Here is a 5,112-nt window from a genome sequence, read left to right on the forward strand (position 1 = left end):
CAGGCGTGAGCCACTGCACTTGGCTAAGAAAGGTGATTTCAAACACTGTATACTTTAGTGTTTTTTTAAATTATATAAAAATAATAAAAATGGTCATTGTATAGATAGCAATAGGATATTTAGAAAGATTATCATTTTATGGTCATATATAATTTAGTGCATACTAAATGTCAGACCTGCTTATAAGTAGATAGATATTTCAAAAAAAAATCTTACTTGAGTTTAATTTTATTAAAATGAAAATAATTTATGTGTTAAATAATGTGTGTGTGTTTATGTGTGTGTGTGTGTGTGTGTGTTTGATATTCATTGCTTAAGTAGGCATAGTTTTTTATTTTGAACTACAAGCATTTGCATTTAAACCAAAAATATTTCACATTCCTCAAAATAGTGAAAAACAATAAAGGACTTTTTAAAAGAGAAAAAATAAAAATATTTTAAAAGGAGTTTCTCTAGTAGAAATGTGGCCTAAGCAGCAATTTGACCTAATGTTATCATTTCCTTCTTGTAGTCATAAAAGAAAGATAAAAGCAGGTCATGGCATTTTCAAAAATCCTAGAAAATGGCCTTGTATACTGGGGCTATCCTTTGTTAAACTAGCTTATCTTATATACATGGTGTTCAAAATGTAGAATCTTGATCATGAGTAGTATAGATAAATAAATGTGTGTTAGAATAATTTTTTTAAAACAAATTGATTAAAAATATGTTTAAAACATAGATGTGAATTCTACTGCATGTTAGAATAAAATAATGGAATATTATCTGGCTATTTGTTGAAACCATTTAAAGATTGGCTGAAATTGGTGGTTTCCATATGCCTAGGAATAAAAAGATAATTATGAAAGTAAAAAACAAAATACATATTGTGTATATATTTTTAAGATTAGATAACCATACTATCCTACTGGATGACATGATAATAATAAGGCCATGTTCCTTTTGAAAGGTTAAGGGATAAAGAATTATCACTAACTGATCTTCTCTCTCTCATGTTGGTTGAGATCTACCTTTGGGTCAATGACATACATGATGATGACGAAGCAAAACTTCTTTAGTTTAATAAATTAAAATATTTATTATAAAATAAATTATATATGAGCTAGATTTGGGATAGGATGTGTTGTGAAAAATGCCTAAGGTATTTTTCAAAGCTCATATATAATAAGTGTATTTTATGAAAAATCAAAATACATAGAGAAAATAAAAATGTGTACTGGATAAGAAACATTTTAATATTTCTAAATAGTAGAATTCGGTTGTCAGAACAGGTTTGAACCCATCAATGGGAAAATTTGTGATAAACAATCACCCAGTGGCAGTTCTCTTTTATGAAGATTCCTCTCTTTGGTTCTATTCTGGGAGAAATTTCAGCCAAGTAAAAATAACAGAAATGTGTTCACTTCAGCAGCATATATACTAAAATTGGAATGATACAGAAAATATTAGCATGACCCCTGCACATGGATAGCACACTAATTCATAAACTGTTCAATATTTTTTTGAGTGGACTGTTAAAAGAAAAACAAACAAACAGAAAACAACAATGATGACAACCAAGATCAACAAAAAAACCCCACAAAAATCCCACTCGAAGTCAGAAAGCTCAAAGATGAAATTTAGATAAGCCCACAAAGTTGAGAAAGAGCCAATGCAAAGATGCTGAAAACTCAAGAAGTCATTGTGCCTCTCCTCCGCCAAATGACCACAACACCTCTCCAGAAGGGCACAGGGCTAGGCAGAGGCTGGATGGCTGAACTGACAGAAGTAGGCTTCAGAAGGTGGGTAAATAACAAACTTTGCTGAGTTAAAGGAGCATGTTTTAACCCAATTCAAAGAAGGTAAGATCGTAATTAAATAATATAGGAGCTGATAACTAGAATAGTCAATTAATAGAGGAACGTAACTGACCTGATGGAGCTGAAAAATACAAAATGAGAAATTCACAATGCAGTCACAAGTATCAATAACAGAATAGACCAAGCAAGGGAAGGAATCTCAGCACTGGAAGACTACCTTTCTGAAGTAAGACAGGCAGAAAAAAATAGAAAGAAAAGAATACAAAGGAATGAACAAAACCTCTGAGAATTATCAGACTATGTAAAGAGACTGAACTTATGACTGACTGGGGTACCTGAAACAGATGGGGAGAATGGAACCATGTTGGAAAACATACTTCAGGATACCATCCAGGAGAAATCCTCCTCCTGGCATGACCATTCTCCAACCTGGCATGACAGGCCAGCATTCAAATTCAGGAAATTCAGAGAACCCCAGTAAGATACTCTACTAGAAAATCAACTTTAAGATGCATAATCATCAGATTTTCTAAGTTTTAAATGAAAGAAAAAATATTGAGGTCAACGAGAAAGAAAGGTCTGGTCACCTACAAAGGGAAACCCATCAGACTGACGGTGGATCTCTCAGTGCAAACCCTACAGGCCAAAAGAGATCAGGGGCTAATATTCAGCATTCTTAAAGAAAATAAATTCCAGCCCAGAATTTCAAATCCAGCCAAAGTAAGCTTCATAAGGAATGGAGAAATAAGATCCTTTTCAAACCAGCAAATGCTGACGGAATTTGTCACCAGCAGGTCTGCTTTGCAGGAGCTCCTGAAGGAAGCACTAAAGATGGAAAGAAAAAAAAAAAAATTACCAGCCACTACAAAAGACACTGAAGTGAAAAGACCAGTGACACTATGAAGCAACCACACAAACAAGTCTGCAAAACAACAAGTTAGCATCATAATGACAGGATCCAATTCACACATCACAATACTACTTTAAATGTAAATGGACCAAATGCCCCAATTAAAAGACACAGAATGGCAAGCTGGATAGTCAAGCTCCATAGGCATGCTGTCTTCAAGGACTCATATCATGTGCAAAGACACACATGGGCTCAAAATAAAGGGATGGAGGGAAATGAACCAAGCAAATGGAAAACAGGAAAAACAAAAAACAAAAAACAGGGATAGCAATCCTAATTTTTGGAAAACAGACTTTAAACCAACAGTGTTCAAAAAGACAAAGTCATTGCATAATAGTAAAGAGTTCAATTCATCAAGAAAAGCTAACTATCCTAAATATATATATGCACCCAACATAGGAGCACCCAGATTCATAAAGCAAGTTCTTAGAGACCTACAAAGAAATTTAGACTCCCACACAATAATAGTGAGAGACTTTCACACCCCTCTGACAATATTAGACAGATTATCCAGGCAGAAAATTCACAAATATATTCAGAACCTGAACTCAGCTCTGGATCAAGTGGGCCTGATAGATTTCTAAAGAACTCTTCACCAAAAACAATAGAATACACATTCTTCTCATCACCACATGGCACTCAATCTAAAATTGATCACATAATAGGAAGTGCAAATGCCAAATGCAAAAGAACTGAAATAAAAACAAACAGTCTCTTACACTATAGCACAAACCAATTAGAAGCCAAGATTAAGGAGTCCACTCAAAACCGCATAACTACATGGACATTGAACAATCTGTTCCTGAATGACTCTTGTGTAAATTAAGGCAAATGTTGAGACATTCTTTGAAACTAATGAGAACAAAGAGGTACCATGCCAGATTATTTGGGATACTGCTAAAGCAGTGTTAACAGGGAAATTTATAACGCTAAATTCCCCCTTCAAAAAGCTAGAAAGATCTCAAGTTAACAACCTAACATCTCAACTAAAGGAACTAGAGAACCAAAAGAAAAAAAAAATGCTAATAGAAGACAAGAAATAACTAAGATCAGAGCCAAGCTGAAGGAGATTGAGACAGGGAAATCCCTTCAAAAAACAAACAAACCCAGGAGCTGATTTTTTTGGAAAAAATAATAATAAAATATAGATAAACTGGCAGAAGAAAAGAGAGAAGAATCAAATAAACACAATCAGAAATGATAAGGAGGATATCACCACTGGCCCCACAGAAATACAAACAACCATCAGAAAATACTATAAATGCCTCTGTGTATATAAATTAGAAAATGTAGAAGAAATGCACAATTTCCTGGGCAAATGCACCCTCCTAAGACTGAACCAGGAAGAAATTGAATCCATAAACAGGCCAATAGCGTGTTCTAAATTTAAGGCAGTAATAAATAGCCTACCAGTCAAAAACAGCCCAGGACCAGATGGATTTACGGCTGAATTTTACCAAAGGTACAAAGAGGACCTGGTACATTTTCCTCTGAAACTATTCCAAAAAATCAAAGAAGAAAGACTCCTCCCTAACTCATTCTATGAGGCCAGGATCATTCTGATACAAAAACCTGGCAGAGATACAACAACAACAACAAAAAAAACTTCAGGCCAATATCTCTGATGAACATCGATACAAAAATCCTCAATAAAATGCTGGAAAACTGAATCCAGCAGCAAGTTAAAAAGCTTATCCACCACAATCAAATTGGCTCTGTTCTCAGAATGTAAGTTTAGTTCAACACATGCAAATCAATACATGTGATCTAATAAACAGAACTAAAGACAAAAAAATAAATAAATACATGATTATCTCAATAGATGCAGAAGAGGCCTTTGATAAAATCAAACAACCCTTCATGCTTAAAATTCTCAATAAACTAGGTATTGAAGGGACATATCTCAAAATAATAAGAGCTATATATCACAAAACCACAGCAAATATCTGACTGAATGAGGAAAAGCTGGAAGCATTCCTCTTGAAAAGTGGCATAGATGAGGATGCCATCTCTCACCACTCCTATTCAACCTAGTATTGGATATCCTAGTCAGACCAATCAAGGAAGAGGAAGAAATAAAAGTTATTCAAATAGAAAGAGAGGAAGTCAAATTATCTTTGTTTGCAGCTGACATGATCCTGTATCTATAAACCCCACCATCTCAACCCAAAAGCTTCTTAATCAGATAAGCAACTTCAGCAAAGTCTCAGGATGTAAAATCAGCATGCAAAAATCGCTAGCATTTTTAATAAACCAGCAACAGGCAAGCAGAGAGCCAAATCATGAGTAAATTCCCATTCAAAATTGCTACAAATGTATAAAATACCTAGGAATACAGATAGGAAGGAAAATGAAGGACCTCTTCAAGGAGAACTACAAACTACTATTCAGATAAATCAGAGA

The 5,112-nt window shown here is 34.4% G+C and overlaps 1 non-coding gene across 1 annotated transcript; it reads left to right on the forward strand.

Annotated features, from left to right (window-relative positions):
- Positions 1-1,395: 1,395 nt before the first annotated feature.
- Positions 1,396-1,502, forward strand: LOC112615446. Its single transcript, XR_003117365.1, has one exon. It is a non-coding gene; the product is annotated as a U6 spliceosomal RNA (small nuclear RNA).
- Positions 1,503-5,112: the final 3,610 nt, after the last annotated feature.

The sequence above is a fragment of the Theropithecus gelada genome, chromosome 1 (assembly GCF_003255815.1).
Source record: "Theropithecus gelada isolate Dixy chromosome 1, Tgel_1.0, whole genome shotgun sequence".
Lineage (NCBI taxonomy): Eukaryota > Metazoa > Chordata > Mammalia > Primates > Cercopithecidae > Theropithecus > Theropithecus gelada.